Source organism: Odontesthes bonariensis, chromosome 5, assembly GCF_027942865.1.
Source record: "Odontesthes bonariensis isolate fOdoBon6 chromosome 5, fOdoBon6.hap1, whole genome shotgun sequence".
NCBI lineage: Eukaryota > Metazoa > Chordata > Actinopteri > Atheriniformes > Atherinopsidae > Odontesthes > Odontesthes bonariensis.
Genome location: NC_134510.1, coordinates 37,047,436 through 37,067,625, shown reverse-complemented (window position 1 = coordinate 37,067,625; position 20,190 = coordinate 37,047,436).

The window sequence follows — 20,190 nt, the reverse complement described above, 5'->3', positions numbered from 1 at the left end:
GTCTCTGCCCACAAACAAGGTTCTCAAATCAAGTCCTGACAGTCTCGGGCAGCACTTTGTTCCGAGGTCAGCTGCTGCAATGGGAGACAAAGGGCTTTCTGATTAGATTTCGCAGACATAATGGTCACCGGGCTCACGGCACCTGCTAGTGAAGCAGAAAAAAGGCTGTATGTCCTCATCAAAATTCCAATGATAAAACCAAAACAGAAGCATTCAGGTTCATTCAAATGATGTAGATAAATGACCTGAAAAAAAAAAAAAAGGATTAAAGCCGAGTTAATTTAGGCTGACACTCGCAAGAAGTTTGCGTTTATGCAGCAACATTCACACTTATTTAAACACAGAGGTCTTTTTTATTTCATTTATCTTATTGTGGGCCACATCCAGATTAACTTCCATCACCTTCTGATGAACAATGAAGTTTTTATCTGGGTGTTTGTTTGCTCTGAGATAAGATGGTACCAAACATGAAAGGAAGCATCTTGTTTTTGTACTCTCAGTTTGCCAGCTGATTGCACCACAACCTGGGTCAAACCGAGGGCAAAAGATCAGCTGAGGGAAAATTGTGAATAAAATAGAGAGCTGTATGTAAAGGAAGGGAGAGAGAGAGAGAGCATGAGTGTGTGTGTGTGTATGTGGAGGGGGGGGGGGGGGGGGGGGGGGTATTAGAGAATCAGACTAGAGAGAGGGAGAGAATGAAGCTGCTCTAACAGTGGCCTGCTGACCGGCGGTTGAACCTCTCGCTGAACTGAAGATGAACCCTAAACTTGAGGATCACGGTCACAGATCTCCCTGGGAGCTACAAACTGTGGCAGCTAGCCACAAAATGATGCTCGACACACACGCACACGCACGCCCACACACACACACACACACAGCTAACAATATGCACGCGCACTTTGCCCGTGTTACACAAAGATAATTCCATCATCATCACTGTAGCGTAAACAAATCCACTTAAAACAATTCCACTGGTGTGAAATTTGCACATACAAAATAGCGCCAAAACACCCACACACACACACATCGATTCCTCCGAACATGCATTCTAACCTTCCTTTTCACCCTGCTTTTTTTTTTTTTTTTTTAGCAGATACATGCTAATCCACCGGGTTTTGCAATCATGTAGAAAAATAACACACACGACCTAAAGGAATGCCCTGCACACACACACCGATGCACAAGCACGCACACACACAACAATTTTGTGAATATAACAACACTCCAGTAGACACGTCTGAGGTTGCAATACCTCTTTAAACACCCCCCCACCCCCACCCCCCCGTTGGCACACCCGTGGGGGCACCGCAGAATGCACTCTGGGGTCATGAACAGGTCACCACAACATATAATGTTCTGGTTCGGTCTTGTGCTCGGCAGGCAGACGGACAGACAGACAGCAATGCAGGGTGATGGCTGGAGCTTTAAAACCCGTCGGTAGCATTTAAATGGATCTTGCTTGTTTTAAATCTGGTTTAACGTCCTTTCGGGCCAATCCCTCAAAGCGAGGTCTGCTTTAGGACTGGATAAGCTCGTAAAATGGCATAACAACAATTACACGTCCGATCCACTCTGTGCGTCCGAGCCCCGACTTACATTTGTGTTTTTGTCACCTGTAAAAAAAAAAAAAAGAAATTACAGTAAGCTCCCATCCCTAATCTTATTGGAAGCAACTGGAAGGAGAAATGGGATTTTTTTTCTTCTTCTGCATCTGCTCATGCTCTTTGTGAACAGTTTGGATCGTCATAAATATGCTAAACATGCTAAATAAGTATTTACTAAACACCACACAAATTCTTTGCAATTACCATTTGAAAGATTTTTATGTGCAACTTAAGTTTAAAGTGTTTTTAATCCTGGATATTTATATTAACAAACTCCCTTCCGGTTGTACGTGCTCTCTCTTTTGTTTGATAAGCAAAAGTAAGATTTTGTTGCTGCAGAAATGCATTAGACGGCTCTCTTAGAAGACAAAAATATCCGTCACCTTCTTCTTTGAAATCGGAGGCAAGCTGTTTTTACATTCAGCTGCCAGCTGATTTATTTATATCCCACAGGTTCAACGCGGGGAAAAGAAAGTGGAGTTTTGTACTTAGACAAATGGACCTTAAAAGGAAATGGTAAGTCAGTTGTCAGAGTAGGCCTACAGTTAAATATTTTTTCCAAGCTTTATCCAGAGAGTGCCCCCCCCCCCCCCCGAACACTTATTTTTAGCAACCCCATACCTCATGGTTGTACATTTACACACAATCACTCCAGGGAGTTGTTCAGAACAAGCAATGTCTGTCAGAGCGGGCTGCCGAGCAGCTCCAGCCAAGCGGCTGAGGGTCAAGGGCGTCTCAACTGCGGCGGCCGATGGGCAGATGGGCATCTTCGTTACACAAACACTTCTCCGAGGCAGAGCTGCTCTGGAAGGGGAAATAATGTCCCGGGTTTCCTTCTACCTCAAAGCGCGGGTGGATGCCACGCAAAAAGGATTCAAATTCCAACAATAAGACAAACAAAAGAAGAAAGTCTCAAAAGAAAACAACGAAAACATCATCATATAAGCAATATATACAGAAAAATCTGCAGTTTCTCTACTGTGACATTTACACTCGCTGTATTTTTTTGTTGATGTTTGATGCCGTTGATTTTAAAGGAAGGAGACTGGGGGGGGGGGGGGGGGGGGGGGGGGGTCATAGGTGCTAATCTGCAGGCTTTTCCCACAATACTCAGAAACTTTGAGTAAACCCAACTTTAACTGTTAGACATGTGCACTGGAAAAAATGCCCCTCCAAAAAGAAGTAAGAAAAACAACAAATAAAAGATGTTTTTGCTTGAAATAAGCAAAAAAAATCTGCCAATGGAACTAGTGAAAATCGGCTTGTCAAGATTTCTTGAAATAAGATGTGATATTTAGGACTTTTGAGATAAAAGTGATCTTGAAATTAGCTTAAAAACCTCTTCAAATGTGAACAAAAAACTTTGTTTTATATGAAATCCGACTCAAAACAATTTGTTTTCAAGACTTTTTCATTTAACAAGATATTCCAGATGTATTGTCTTCGAACAAGTCCCTATATCTGGCTGAAATAGTACTTGTTAGGCAGTTGTGTCTTATATTAAGTGTAATGAGATATTTTGACAAGAAATGACACAAATATACTTGGTAAGACTTGGATTTTTTCCAGTGCATGGCTTGTTACACTGGAAAAAATGCTCCTCCAAAAATAAGTAAGAAAAACAACAAATACAAGACGTTTTTGCTTAAAATAAGCAAAAAAATCTGCCAATGGAACTAGTGAAAATCGGCTTGTCAAGATTTCTTGAAATAAGATGTGATATTTGGGACTTTTGAGTTAAAAGTGATCTTGAAATTAGCTTAAAAACCTCTTCAAATGTAAAAAAAAGCTTGTTTCATATGAAATCCGACTCAAAACAATTTGTTTTCAAGACTTTTTCATTTAACAAGATATTCCAGATGTATTGTATTAAAACAAGTCCCTATATCTGGCTGAAATAGTACTTGTTAGGCAGTCGTGTCTTATATTAAGTGTAATGAGATATTTTGACTAGAAACGAGACAAATATACTTGGTAAGACTTAGATTTTTTTCCAGTGTGCAGGAACAAAATGTCAAAAAGGTAGACATTTAAAACTCTTTGGTATCTTACAGTTGCTGTTTGCTGCAGACATGTCTGTGAGAATCCATTTACTCTAAGAGTCAGTTCTTCTGTCAGCCCCTATTGTTCGCCTGGAAAGGGCAAATTACGTCCGTTCAGTTCGTCCTCACTCTGACGCATCACATACTGCCTTTTTGTCAGGACTCCTTAGCGTCACCACGGATGAAGGTAGCCTCAAGTGTCGGCCTTCGACATGCTGGGTCAATTAAATATTCCAGATATGTTGACTTTGCCTCCATAGTCATTAAACCCAAACCGAACTGAGATGATTTGAAATTAGTTGGACAGCAGGCTGAATAAAAAGTAGCCAACAAGTACTCAACAAGTGCTCATGCCCGGGACTCCTCAGAGACTCCTGGATAATCATTCCAGGGGAATATCTGTGTGTGCAAAGACATCATGAAAAAGGTATTTACTGTTCCACAATATAGAAAATAGTCATCTTAAAGGGCTTAGTAGGAGTAAATGTGTCTATTTTTCAATGATACTGAAGTTCAACAGTGTATTTATTAGGGCTGGGCAAGTTAACTCGTTATTATCGCGTAATTATTTAACGCCGATAAATATTTTATCGCACATTAACGTGGTTTTTTTTAAATTTTATTATTTATTTTATTATTGTAAAAGTCTGCTGCTGTGGAACCGGAAAAGAAAGTAATCGACGGATCCACCAAACATGGAGAAGGGTACGGAACTTTTACTCGGCCATTTTCATTTTAAAGTTCTTCCAGATGGCGGAGTCGAATCTTCTGACTCTTTAGACATGTGTGGTGGTGTATTTCTCTCTTTTTCTACAGTGCCCCTTTCTCTTTTTATTCTAATGTCTTTGGGATATTTTTTGTGTGTTTTTTTTTAGGGCTGGGCGAGTTAAAGCGATACTCCGGAGTAGATTCAACCTGGGGTCATTTGAACCGTGATATCCAGCCAAGTAGCCCACCCGCAGTTTTTCCGATATTGGCTGAACATCAGCTGAGTTACTGAGTTATCCCGAATAGCTTCGTACAAGGGTTAATGGATCCTGGTCCGTATCTCCAAAATTACCACACTAAAATCACATGCCATGACACCAAACTTCTACAGTAGTACAAATATGGTCTGTACTCACAAAACGATGCATTTGGAAGTTTGAAAATAGTCCAGGAGTTTATTATTATCAACACAAGCCTGATAGCTTTTCTGCTGCTAAAGCTGCGTTGACGTCACTTCAGGGAGCTGGGAGCTTCAAAGTAAGATGAGGGTTGATCTACTACTGTAGACAACAAAGTATATGCTATATTCTACATATTCTTTTTATGAATTTTTATGTTGTAGAGTTGTGAATTTATTTTATCAATGGAGAAATTGAGCAGCCTTGCTTTGTTGTCTACAGTAGTAGATCAACCCTCATCTTACTTTGAAGCTCCCAGATCAAAGAAGTGAAGTCGACGCAGCTTTAGCAGCAGAGAAGCTATCAGGCTTGTGTTGATAATAATAAACTCCTGGACTATTTTCAAACTTCCAAATGCATCGTTTGGTGAGTACAGACCATATTTGTACTACTGTAGAAGTTTGGTGTCATGGCATGTGATTTTAGTGTGGTCATTTTGGAGACACTGCCAGGTTCTGTTAGCGCTTGTACTAAGCTATTCGGAATAACTCAGTAACTCAGCTGATGTTCAGCCAATATCGAAAAAACTGCGGGTGGGCTACTTGGCTGGATATCACGGTTCAAATGACCCCAGGTTGAATCTACTCCGGAGTATCGCTTTAACTCGTTATTATCGCGTTAAAGCTGCAGTCTGCAACTCCTTTTCAAGCATAATGCCTGGAACTGTCCGGGGATCTTGAAAGTAGTACATTAAATACCCCAATAAAAAAAAAAAAAGAGTTCTCTAGGTCCCCTATATGTCCCGCTAGGTCCCTCCAAAGCCAGCAGGTTTGTTTACAAAATTGCAGACCGGACCGGTAAAAGGTAACCAATCAGGTTTACGAGCTGGGCTCTGCTGCCTGTCAATCACCGATTGTGCACGCGCGATACAAGGTAGGCTCGTCCCCACGCTTATTTATCTGGACTATTGAACTTCATTACGGGCTAGTCTACTTACTGTGTCTTCCATGATCGCAAATGACAGGTGAGTTGATGAATGAGGAGTCGTGTAGGCGCATCTGGCGTGCACGTCTACGTGTACGAGTTCTCATGTGTTTTGATGGGGCGGGACAGGAAGTTGAATAACTTTTTATTTTTCGGTTAAAAAATAAGCATTTCTTGCATTTTGCGACTACGGAGGTCACCGTTTTCAACTTCAAGTGTTCTGATAGATCATGTAAACTCTTAAAATGCCAAAAATTAGGACTTTACGTATGACAACAACAAATCTTGCAGACTGCAGCTTTAACGCATTGATTTTTTAACGCTGATAAATATTTAATCGCGCATTAACGCATGTTTTTTTATTTAAAAAAAAAAAAAACTTAATTTTTGGAGAGCTTTTGTGCCTTTAATGGATTGGAAAGTTAAAAAAAAGACAAGAAAAGAGTACGGAAGGGTATGGAACTTTTACTCGGCCATTTTCATTTTAAAGTTCTTCCAGACGGCGGAGTCGACAGAACCAAAGTCATCTGTAAACACTGCCAAGTTGAATTGTCTTCTCAGCGTAGTAGTTCCAGTCTAAAATATCACTTAAAGGCAAAACACACAACTGATAGCAGCAAGTCATTCAAGGAAACAGACAGTGGAGCGAGGCTTCTACATAAAAACTACAGAAAGATGCTGATGTTAAAAGTGTGTTTGCACAACAAATGTTATGGCACTTTCATTCATATGGCAGCACATTTAAAATAAAACTAAATGCTAAAGGCTATACACTACTTTTGGATTCATTTTTTGGATTTTGCGTACAAATGCGATTAATTGTGATTAATCAGGGAAATCGTGTGATGAATTAGATTAAAAATTTTAATCGTTGCCCAGCCCTAGTTTTTACGTGTCATTGTCTTGAATTAACATTAAAACTGCTTAAAACTTGACCTAAACAAGTTGCTTCACACAGTGAGGCAAACAAGTGATACTGAAATAAATCTCTCCCCCCTCCTCAGTCTTATCAGCTTTGCTGTTGGAGTCTATGTCGTATTCACTGGTCCACAAAGGTGACACGTTGGAGCTAAAGCGGCAGGTAATTTTCAACCTTTGAATGTAAGATGCACAAAGTAGAACCGAAAAAACCCAAACAAGGCAGCATCCAGGTTTGTTTCGCTGCTTTCATATCGCTCACAGTTCATTTAACTGAAGAAACACACAGTAAATACAATGAGCTGTCAGGATTTCACATTTATGGTGGAAGCTGTTGAGCCTCCAGGTGGTGTCGTTGTAACCAGGTGGTTCTCTCCGGGTGCTCCAGCTCCACCCCCCACAGTCCATAAACATGCACGTGCGAGTGTGCACGGTTGTTCGTCCATGTGTTGAACAGGCAACCTGTACAGGTGTGCTGAGATAAACTTCAGCAGGTAGCATTAGTTAGCAACATTAAATCAGACTTCTTCCGGCACTTTCTAAGATTCTGCACTGAAAAAAAAATCTAAATCTTACCAAGTATATTTGTCTCATTGAGTATCTCATTACACTTAATATAAGACACATCTGCCTAACAAGTACTATTTCAGCCAGATATAGGGACTTGTTTGAAGACAATACATCTTGAATATCTTGTTAAGTGAAAAAGTCTTGAACACATCTTGTTTTGAGTCAAATTTCACATGAAGCTTTTTTTTTCATTTGAAGAGGTTTTTAAGCTTATTTCAAGATCACTTTTAACTCAAAAGTCCTAAATATCACATTTTATTTCAAGAAATCTTGACAAGCCGATTTTCAATAGTTCCATTGGCAGATTTTTTTGCTTATTTCAAGCAAAAACGTCTTGTATTTGTTGTTTTTCTTACTTATTTTTGGAGGGGCATTTTTTCCAGTGTGATATCCAAGTTTCTTATCCTAATTAATACAATAATATATATATTTAAGTAACCAAAGTACTTAAGGTTAACAACGTCCAAGATCATAAATAAAGATAAGCTCTAATGCAGTTAGAAAACTGAGTAATCAGAAGTTTGATTAAGAGAATTATCAAAGAAAGACCCAAACTGTGGCACCTAAACCCGATGGAATGTGCGCTTAAAACATATGTTTCTAAGCAATATTTCTAAGCTGATAATCGAGCTTACCGAGAGGTTACCCTGAGAGGTCTAATTCTGCAGTGTGCTTATGGTGACACAGTGTTAAATTCATTACTCACAATAACAAACATCCAGATACTCGGATTTCAGACAGGCTGGCGGTCGCTAAGACAGCTGTGTGGGGTGAAAAGAGGATTCCCCATTGATCCCTTGTTGTTTCATAACTCTGCATTTACACCGCTCCCCTCTAAGGTCACAGTGTGTGTCAGCCGGAGATGCGCAGATGACAGTGACAGCATGTCCGTGCGCGTGTGTGTCACACATGGACCGCATGCTGGTGTCCAGCCCATAGGGCATTACAGAGTTCTGCCAGAACAAGTTGTGTTGCTTGTGCTACAGTACTACGCACATCGTATGTGAAAAGGTCACACAGCTACCCCTGGAGGAGCCGCCGGGAGACCCTGCGTTGTTTATAGACCGAAGGTGGGTTCCCGATCCATAGAGCACATATGGTTTTTTCTGAAGTTTGCACCTATAAGACGTGAGATTCAGTTGCAGACTCGATGTGAAAACACAAAGAAATTGTATTTTCCTGGTGAAATAATTTATTTAGGCACACCTTGCACTGTAACACTCTCAGAAAATAAAGTACAGAATTGTACCTTTAGGGGTACGATGGCTTGTCACTGGGGCAGTACCCTCGGAAGGTATAGTTTTGTACCCTTGTGGTTTGTACCTTCCAGAGACCGATCTTGTACCTCTGGTGGCAATTTTGTACCCTTATACTGAAGTAGCCTAACACAGACTGTCTATTGTACCCCAGCATGTAGAAAAGAGGTACATATATGTACCTTTTACCACTTGAGTACATATATTAAGTACCTTTTAGACCATCAAAAAGGTACATATAGGTACCTTTAGGTCCAATAATTAACCCTAGGGGGTATATTAGTATAGATTGTACCTCAGGGGACAAAAAAGGACTCGTACTGTACGCTTATTTCTGATAATTAATCCCTATAGGGTTAATTATTGGACCTAAAGGTACATATATGTACTCAAGTGGTAAAAGGTATGTAACTTTTACCACTTGAGTACATATACACTGAAAAAAATCTAAATCTTACCAAGTATATTTGTCTCATTGAGTATCTCATTACACTTAATATAAGACACAACTGCCTAACAAGTACAATTTCAGCCAGATATAAGGACTTGTTTTAATACAATACATCTTGAATATCTTGTTAAATGAAAAAGTCTTGAACACATGTTGTTTTGAGTCACATCATATGAAATAAGCTTTTTTTTTTCATTTGAAGAGGTTTTTAAGCCAATTTCAAGATCACTTTTATCTCAAAAGTCCTAAATATCACATTTTCTTTCAAGAAATCTTGACAAGCCGATTTTCACTAGTTCCATTGGCAGATTTTTTTGCTTATTTCAAGCAAAAACGTCTTGTATTCGTGTTTTTTTTACTTATTTTTGGAGGGGCATTTTTTCCAGTGTATGTACCTTTTTGATGGTCCAAAAGGTACATATAGGCACCTTTAGGTCCAGTAATTAACCCTAGGGGGTACATTAGTATAGATTGTACCTCAGGGGACAAAAAAGGACTTGTACTGTACCCCTATTTCTGAGAGTGTAGCAGGCTTCAGTTTGAATGGATGCATGATGAGAACCATGAGAACCATACAATATAACACTTCTGATCCACGATTCAGCTCCGAAATGTTAAGTTTTCACTTAAAGAGCCCAAATTTAACCGATTTATCGATTCGTTTGATAAAATGGACACGTAGTTCGATGTTAACATCCCATTATTTTCCTCATACTGTACATTAATGCAGCATATTGAGCCACTTTCTGTACGAAACGCTTGCTTTAAGCTCTTTAAGGCCTACTCCAGCTGGTCATTTGACTGTTCCAAGCTGAGCCAGCTGCTGATCGTTTATTTAAGAGATCACAAACTGGTGATGTCATCAAGGCCCGAGTAAAAGTATTTTTTTTTTAAAAGAGTTTTTCCCCTTTTTTGGCTCCCAAAAACACAGCATTGATTATGAAAATTTACCATCAATAGAAGCATGCAACCAGAACAATACAGCCAGCTGGCGTAGCTTCCAGAGTAAAACAGCTGACTGGACCCAGCTTACAAATGGTACATACTTGGCACTTCATTAATTTGCTGCTCTCCCCTTAGCCAACTCGCTGAGTAGTTCTGTGGAGTAACCTTTCAGACAGCACTGATAGGTGATCGCCTGTCTGGGTCTCACCCAAAACCAGCAATGTTGGCAGGTGATTGTGTGTTGGATTACATGCACAGACATGTGAAAAGCTTAGCAGCGACACTAGTTTGCTAGTGTCTCCTGTTGCCAAGACAGCAAGGGGGAGATTGGAGTGTATACTGATGTCAAAGCGAGCTTAAAGGGATAGTTCGCCTCTTTTGACATGAAGCTGTATGACATCCCATATTAGCAACATCATTTATGAACTTTTCTTACCCCCTGCTGCGTCCTGTGAGCCGAGTTCCAGCCTCGTTTTGGCGTTGAAGAAGGTAGTCCGGCTAGTTGGCTGGAGCCTGTAATGGTAAATTCAATGTCTGCAAGCCATTTGTCTCTCAATGTACACCCAGACAATAATTGTTTTAGACTATTCATCTTTTAATGATCAACAAGACCAAATCCCACACCCTTCTCCAAAGTGTGAGACTTTCCCCCGGGGGGTGTGGCAAGGTAACGGTTGAAGAATACACACCTAAAAGAACAAAGCCCCTTCCTCAGGTATAAATGGTTTTAAAATCCTTTGTCCTGAGTCTTTCTTCGCCATGAACGCTGAATGGTGTTGACTGACCTGTATGGGATGTCCTACAGCTTCATGTCAAAAGAGGCGAACTATCCCTTTAAGATCAAATTTATTGTCATGTAGATACATGAAATACACTAAATTACTCCTATCCATTTAACCCATCCAGGTTGGCAGCAGCTGAACACACACAGGGTCACACACTCATGGAGACAGATGCAATACATAACTGGAGCGGTGGGCAGCCATTCACAGCACCCGGGGAGCATGGGGCCGTGGCACCCCAGCCCCTCCAGCCAATGTGAATCGAACCGCCAACCCTCCGGTTATTGGACAACCCACTCAAACCACTGAGCCGCAGCCACAGATAGTAACGGACAAGCTGATGCGGAAAGAAAAACAAACCTTTATCTGGAGATTTTAAACATCAATATCAAAGAATAACAATGTTCAGGGGCCAGGAAATGTGTTTATATGTGGACTACAGGCAGGAAACACACGGAATAATCCGTGTTTGTTCATAAGAAAGAAGAAAAGCCTGAACCACAAATGTTTTTTATCTTTTCTGTGGGACAGACCAACTCCCTTTGGTGTTAACGTTGCAATTTATGATACACAAAAAGCTATTCAACACACTCAGGGGGGGAAGAGAAATCCCCAAATAGCACTAAATGTCCTTTTTAACTAGATCATTTTAAATGAATGATGGACACAGCCACAAGTCTGAAACAAGAAGCCAATGCAGAGGTGCTGAATGAACCACTGAGGATCACTAGCTCCTAGCTTAGAGTCATTATGCTGTCGTTAGCGTTAGCGTTAGCTTTTCTTCTATTTGATCACTGAGCTGAAGGTTCTTCTGAATTCTGTTCCCTAACTAAGCCCACATACTTTAAAATTGATCAATGATTACCCACATGACCAGGAACTGTTTTACAAAAGATATTTATCTTTAGTAAGATGTTTTTTCTGAGCGCCCAGTTTGTCTGTCAGCGGCAGTTTTAGGCTGTCTGCGCTCTGTTTATAATTCAAAGTAAACGGGCCTCTAGGTCAAACCCTTGTTAAAACCCTGGTCCTGTAACGTAAAGAGGATTAATATATGTGTAGGAAAATCATGCGTCCATCTCTCAGTGCAGGATTTGGTGCAGATATTGCTGAAAATCTAGAGTTTACAAGCAAAACATAACTGGATTTATACAGCTAAATCCTCCCTCCTCCACTGTGATTATTCCATTCAGGATCAAATACTACAAACTCTACGGCTAAAAACAGGAAAGTGTTAGTGTCCTCTGAGGTCGTGACATGTAGTGGAGTTTTTGGAGAACAGACAGTGGCAACAACTGCGGTGGGGATGAGGCCGCGGACGCCAAAGAGACTAGCAGGTGGTCATTTGACTGGAAGCCAGCATCAGCTGAATCATACTAACAATTATTTTGATTTGGCCTTTCCAGCAGTCACAATTTCAGAGGAGTAAACAATGAACCAAGTTCAACACAGCCAGGCTTTAATTTTGTTCGCTGCTCCTCAGAATGTAAATATCCAATCAGAGTTAGTGGGATCGATGATGGTGGCTCTGATTTATCCGTCAGCTCAGGATTTCCCCTCGTTGCTCTGTTCTGTCTCACATAAAGAGTTTTTATGCTTTTCTTTTTTACGTGGCAGAAAATGCACTGATCAGCTTTTACTTCTTTGATAAGAAGAGCAAATAAAAAAGGACACGTGTGAAGAACAAAAAAGGTGAAAATGAGTCCCAGACATCCTCATCTGGTGAGTATTTAAGTTTAAATGATCTTAATGCTTCGTTAGTTTGTGTTGGTGCCGACACAAGATGACTAAAATTATCAGAAAAAAAAGAATCATCAAGAAACACAGGGAGAGCAAGTCACACATGTGCAAGTCTCAAGTAAATCCCAAGTCCCAAGTAATTTTATCTTGGGCAAGTCAAGTCAAAGTCAAGCCACCTTATTATTGCATTTTTACCTGCAGAATCTGATCTTAATAAAGTGAAAACACAAAGATATAAGTAACTGTCCCCCACCCCGTATCATAACAAGCTAACGTTAGATAACTACCGACTAGGCTAACAGGATAATATTAGTTAATTTGACAAGCACTTACTGGTCAGAATGGATCTTTAAATGAAAGTTATGCTAGATGCTTAACACTCAAGTCATTCAAGTCATCGAGTCTCAAGTCAAGTGCCGAGTCTTTGACTTCCAAGTCCGAGTCGAGTCTGAAGTCTTTTATTTTTTGTCAAGTCAAGTCACAAGTCATCAAAACAGCAACTCGAGTCGACTCGAGTCCAAGTCACAGTGACTCGAGTCCCCATCTCTGGTTACGGTGTTTGCTGCTCGGTCTGCACGGTCTGCACAGCAGGCAGTGATACGAAGGGAGAGAAAATAGGGCCAAGTGATTGTGAGGTCTGACTTTTTCCTGGAGAACGATTTTGTGATGCAAATGTATTACTCTTTTGAACGCATATTGTTTTGAGAAGCAAAACGCTTAATTTTTTAAACCCCAGCCAACTAGCCGGACTACCTTCATCAACACCAAAACGAGGCTGGAACTCTGCTCACAGGACGCAGCAGGGGGTAAGAAGATGTTCATAAATGATGTTGCTGATATGGGATGTCATACAGCTTCATGTCAAAAGAGGCGAACTATCCCTTTAATCTGGAGTGTCTTCCACTGCTGTGAGTGCGACTTCATGCAGAGTGACGCCCTATATTGTCGTGTTCGTTTGTCTGAGAGGAAATACTAACTCCAAGTCTGGCTCAGAATTTACTAAATGGTTAAAGCTCCACAGCGCTGTGGACCTTTCTCTGGGTAAAACTCTTATGATATTATTATATATTATTGGTCCAAAGGTTGGGGAGAAGCCGTGGTTTAGACCTTGCTTTGTCCTGGGTCCGATATCAGCCTGGTACCCCATCTCTGCTCCATTCAGAGGTCTTCTCCCTGTGTGGGAAAACTCCTCCCAATCCGGTACTTTTCCACTGTAGGCTGCATCCCACCTGTTTTGACTCTCCCTGTAAGCATGCAGAAGTTTCTATCAACACTCAACTCAGTCTCTGTCCTGTTTTAACCCGTCACACCATGGGATCAATGCTTGTTCCCTTAAAAAAAAAAAAAAAAAAGGAGTGCACATACTCTGTATAAGCATAAATGCGTACAATAAAGGGTCATATTAAACAGATTCATAAGCTGCACAGGAAGGCTCACTTTTGAGGCTCAACGTAGTCTAATTTCCAATATTGCAACATCTGAAGACATAAAGCAGGGACTGTGTACCACACAGTGGAACAAATTAATGAATTAGGAGTTCCTCTTTTGTATAAAATCTAATATGCCACACAAAGAGGCTCAGTTTGCAGAGCTCACGTGAAGCCCAGAGAGAGAGAAAAGAGGAAACTCTCATATCAAACATCGACTCAAAATCAGGGTGTTCACATAGCAAACACGAGTTTTATGGACATGGATCAGTTTAATGTGAAATAAAATACACTGTACACACACACAGCTGCATCACGCAACACAAACTGCCAAAGCTGTGACCTCAGACGTCCGGGTCAACGAGTCCGACAGAAAGAAACTCGTCCGGGAATCTCACTCCCAATTACTGCGAACTGGACGATGCTGCAGATGGAAAGTTCTGCAGCTCTGCAGCCTGGCAGGCGCACAACGGAGTCCTGCGGCAGCACCTGGAACTACTGCGAGTCAGAGATGGGGACCGGGCCCGCCAATAGCGGCCCTGATGGGGATTCCAGTCACTGTGACTCGGACTCGAGTCGCTGTTTTGATGACTTGTGAAAAAATACAGTGGAAACCGCTTATAGTGGTCACGGATATAGTAATCAACCGCTTATATAGATCAAAAGGCTTGGGACAGAATCATTTCTATACAAATGCTGTTTAAATAATTTGTTTATAGTAATCAAGAAATCCGCTTATAATGTTCATTTTTGGCCATTTTATGAATGTAAACATGTGCAAAAATAATTTTAAAACTACGTGTAGCTATTTTATTTTTTACTCCCTTGATTCCTTTCTGGACGTCTGCTTCTGCCTCGCTAGCCAACGTAACGAGTTGACACCGGGCAGCAAGCGCGCGAATCATGGGTGGAAAAAGGAAGTCATGGAGGAGCATGTGTCCGAGGATGGGTGCTGGAGAGCGGATTGAATGCGCGTGTGACCGCTGGAAGCTCCAGGCTGGTTCTTGTAAGATGGGAGGCCGGTGTTCATTCGATTTCTCCTACTTGTCGACAATTGCTACTTTGTTGTTTTGCGCATGCGCCGAGCCGATTTTCTAAGTTTCGTTTTCACGCCAAGTAGCACAAATCGACAGAACACCGGCACAGAGGAGCATAGATCCGAGCAGTGTGCTGAAAGGTAGCCTGGCTCTCACGCAGACCCTTCGTGCTTCGTGCATCTTCGTTACACTACTACACTTGAGAACCAGGTTAGCTGAAAGGCGGATTGAATTCAAACTTTTTTTTCTGACTTGTAAGAAAAAAAATGCACCGGCGGCACAGCAGAGAATAAGTTACGTACTGTATTTGAGTTAGCCTACAGTATGTCTGCACACTGCGCAGTACTGTAATTAAACTTGCATGATAATAAAATTCAGTAAATGCTGAAGCTATCCGTTTAATTTAATTTTTCCTCATTGAAAAACGATACAAATGGCATTTAGATGATATTCTGCATAAAAAAATAAGTGAAATACCTGTACTGTAATACAAATTCGGTTTTAGTAATCAACCGCTTATAGTGTTCAAATTGGCTCTGGACCAACGTGATCACTATAAGCGGTTTCCACTGTAAAAGACTCAAGACTCGACTCGGACTTGGAAGTTAAAGACTCGGCACTTGACTTGACTTGAGACACGATGACTTGAGTGTTATTCAGTTCATGTTTTCAGTTTGAATATAAAATTAATAAATAAAATAAAATTGATTACCTGGTAGGAGCGCAGGCTGAGAATGGCGTCATGATTGGATCCCTACCCTGTCAATCAGCCACTCTATACATACCTTACGTGTTTATTGGAGAGAATAAACTCATATCAGGTATGCATCAACATGTCAGCGGGACCGAGAGTCGTTGTCTTCGGCTTTCATAATTACCATTTTGACGGCAAAAGACGAACAGCACAGTGCAAGACATGCGGCATCAACATCTCAGACAGCCAGACGACAACTTCCAACTTTGTTCGTCATTTGAAGATCCATTCTGACCAGTAAGTGCTCGTCAAATTAGCTAATATTATCCTGTTAGCGTAGTTGGTAGTTAGCTAACGTTAGCTTGATATGATACGGGGTGGACAGGTTGGACACATTGGCCAATGATGTTTACTGACAGTTACTTATATCTTTGTGTTTTCACTTTATTAAGATCAGATTCCGCAGGTAAAATTGCAATAATAAGGTGACTTGACTTACCCAAGAAAAAATTACTTGAGACTTGCACATGTGTGACTTGGTCCCATCTCTACTGCGAGTCCATTCACGGATGGAGCGGTCGCTTAAAACAAACTTAAAGGGGTTTTTAAGAGGCCGCTTCATTTTAGGTCCTGTTTTCACCAGATAATTTTACTGCATTTGAGTCTAAAAAGAATCAGAAAAAGAAGCTGCAGCACGAATCTGTGGAGTTACTAAGGAATTATTAACTCATTGGCTGCCAGCCATTTTCAGTTCAGAGCCACCCATACTGCCAAGTGTTTTTTAGTATTTTGACTGATTTTCCAAGACCCACAGAAAAGCGTGTCTTATTACTATGTACACACCGAAATTACCAAAAGAAAGAGTAGACTCTCTTCTTTGATCAGGAAAAAAAAGTTTGTTTCTACCATTTTCAGTCCTTTAGTAATAGACAGTAGAACATAGGTTGGTTTCACCAAAATCAGCTGTTTGACCCAAAAAACGGAGAAAACAAGCTTTTTTTTTTGTGCAAAGTGGCACTGCTGCCACCTAGCGGGTAATTTTGCCAGTATATTCTCTGTTTAGTGTTTACAAGCCTAAGATTTAGTGACGAACTCCGCTAGATTGTCCCCCAGCCCGCTCCGTTAAAAACGCAATTGACGTCTATAGACGTCTTTGGCAGTGAATGGTTTTTTTTAAACTGACGTCTATGGACGTCAATGGCACCGAAAGAGTTAAGAAATCCATCAGATTCAACTTGATAATTAATGCTCCATATACAGTAACTTCCTAATATCTGGTGAATAAAAGGCTTCTCAGTTGTGGCTCCTACTTTCTTCACCATTAAATCCTGATTAAGTCTCAGTAGCTACCCATTCATTACATAATACTGCACCATTGCACCCCATCTAATATGTATTAGTGCCCTTTTTATTTTGGAAAAGGTTTCTTAACAGCAACAAACATCCTGTTTTTGTGGACCTGTTCGCCCAGCCTTTAAAACAACTCAGATGCCAATCTAATGGCATTTGTAGAAAGAAATCCCACTCAACCACCCACAAGGCCCTCAGATATCATTCGTCTGTGCCGTCACTGGTTCCAGCTGAAAAAGTAGACCCGTACAATGCCAGGCAAGTGGTCATAATGTTATGGCTGACAGCTATAAATGGTTTCAGCCACCTTTTTGGAACTCTCAGCGCTTTTCTTTGTCCTTAGTTCATGTTGTGAAGTTAAGGGAACCTACGACATCATTTTCCTGAAACTTAATTATAAAAATGACATGTTCCTTTATTATCAAGGTTGGTAATTTAAAGAAGTAAAGAAAAAAAAGCTGAAGTGAAATATGTTGCCACAATCCTCATATTTATTCACATGAATCACAAGTAGTTCCACTTAAAAAAGATGATTAACCGCTGCAAGGAATCATGGGAAGGACTAATCTTTTTTTAAATAAAGGATGGCACAGTTTTAAAGGAGATACTAAAGAAAGGAGGAACCTTTTCTGAGTATCTAAAGAATCTGACCAGCTCTAAACTGGCTGCTACTGAAATATTTTGTGATCATTTCTCTCAGACATGAGAAGAAGTAGAGCTGATTTCATACGAAGAGGAGGATAGAACTGAACTGCAAGGATGTTTCAAGTCCTATTTAATAGAATAAATGTATTGAATTAGTAATTAATGAGAAAAACTGATGTCTTGAATGAGTGCCAGCCCGCCCCTAATGGTCAGAGGTGGTACTGCACTTGCAGGCACCTTTGCAGTCGCTTCACCTTCCACAGTTAATGTCTACATCTGCTTTTTAAGTGTGCAGAAATGACTTTTCCAATTATATGGAGCCCAAAATAAATTTAAAAAAAAGGAGAAAACATATAAAACAAACACAGCATCCAAAAAAAAAAAAGGATTAAAAAAATATTTCCCAATAATAAAAAGATATTGACAATTCTGAGAAGACAAAGCGAGGTTCGGGATGTGCAGAAAGCGTTGGTATATGTTGGACAGAACAGCTAAGGTCAACAGCACAGCCCTGCATTGACTCCATATATTTGGTAAGGTCAGAAACTGTCATGGGAGCTTTGGCCCTGGGCAGTTTCCAATCATTCTGTTTCTCATAATCTGTGGAAAACTTGTCTGCTTTTTCCAGTTCAACGGCCACTCATCTCTTCAGCGATTACAATGTCCTCTTTTCACCCTGACAGTTCGATAACATGTACGAGTGATCTAATGCAATTCAGATTTCCCATTGCTTTAAGCACAATGGACATTTTACGCTGTGCTGCTCATTGTTTTACATGCATTATATTAATCAGATGGATGCAGGTTAACAGAGAGTTGTAAAGGACAAATGGAAAGCAGTGCATTTGATGCACAAGATGGATATCGAAGCAGCAGGACGCTTGAAAGGCTCAGTGAACGGCACACTAAATCAGCTAAAATCAAACTTTATGAAAACGAACACGCAGTAAAACACGTAAACACACATGTAAGCCAACACAATGCTTATTTAAAGTCAAGAAAAAGCCGTTTGGGTCCAACATATTGCTGGAAGTGTCAACAGTCAGTTCGCTTCCATTTGCTGTGGCCCCCTTCTGCACACAGTATTCAATTGATAACCCCAGGGGGAGCATGAAGATGACTTAGTGGGTCAAATGCAGCCTCCAGATAGTGTGAGAGATGCACAAATGTAGGCGCACACAGCCACACAAACGTACACAGCGTGCACAAAGTGGAAACAGACCCGGCTAAAAATAAAACATCTGAAATATTTAACTTACTGACCCAGAAAACAACCGCAGCATAATCTAATGTTTGCACAAGCCGAGGACGCCATGACGATGGAGCCATGATATCATTAGAGCCGATGGGATGTTACATTTGACCTTCTATAGTGTGTCACGGGCTAATGCATCAAAGTCACAAGCGATCGCGGCATGCATGTCTGTCTTGTTATGTAAGGCCGATAAGATCATGCAAATTGAATCAGGTCATTTGGCATCAGGTGTCTTAAAGGGGCACGAAAGGGATTTCATATGAACTCAAAGCAACAGAATGCTGCTGCTCTTCTGCTGAACAGTCTGTTTGAAATCAGTTTAAAACAATAAGGGCTAAAAAACAAAAAAGATATCAGACACAAAACAGTGTTTGATATCAGAGGTTTGATATGAAATGTAGAAAGGAAAGATGAAAGGATGTGACACAACATGCATATGCTGCTGCAGAGATGTGCAACATTTCAGTCAGCATTAACACAAACTAACATTAAGATCATGTAAGCTTAAATATTTACCAGTATGAGAAGATCAGGAGCGCACTTTTCCCTTTGGAGACCCTTTTGAATTGTCTCCAAGTAGAGAAACTACAGGAAGATAATTTGTTGTCTATTTTTAATCACAGGAACATATGTTACAATCAATGGCTCGAGTCTTTCAGGCTATCATTTAAAGCAAAGCAGCCAAAAAAAAGTCAGCAGTTTCTCATTTAAACAAATGGTCCACCTCATCAGCTCTTAATCAAGCTCCTGCAACCTTAATGTTAAGCTATTCATTTCACTCATTTGAATCAGGTGTGATAGAGCGGGGTTAACATGTAAAACATGCAGCGCAGTGGGACCTGAGGATCAGGAGTGGGAAACGTTGCTTTGAGTTACTGCTGGTGAGCAGATCCCAATGTGGGGCATGTTACCAACGCTGAAATGCCGTCTAAGATGTTTATATAATGTGAAACCGAATGATGAACACACTCAAAGACAACGCGTGTTAAAGATTAAGCCTTTAAAATCGTAGACTTCCTTTCAACTTCTTTGTAATCTGCTATTATTTGGTTGCAGATGACTCACTGCTGGTGTAACGAAGGTAAAAATGCACTATTTCCTATTTGTATTTGTAAGTTTTTTCTGTCATTTCATGATTATTTTGAGTATTTATGAATTTTTATCTCCGACTTATTTTCATTTACAATTATTTTATACATTTTCCCTAAGTTAATTACCCTTCTGCACTCTTCTGGCATTTTTTTTGGTGTTTTACTGAGGTTAAATTGTGTGAAAAATACAGCAGTGATATTGTGTTATTATAAATTATAAATCGTTAATTATTTAACGCCGATAAATATTTTATCGCATGATTAGCGCACATTTTATTATTTATTTTATTATTGTA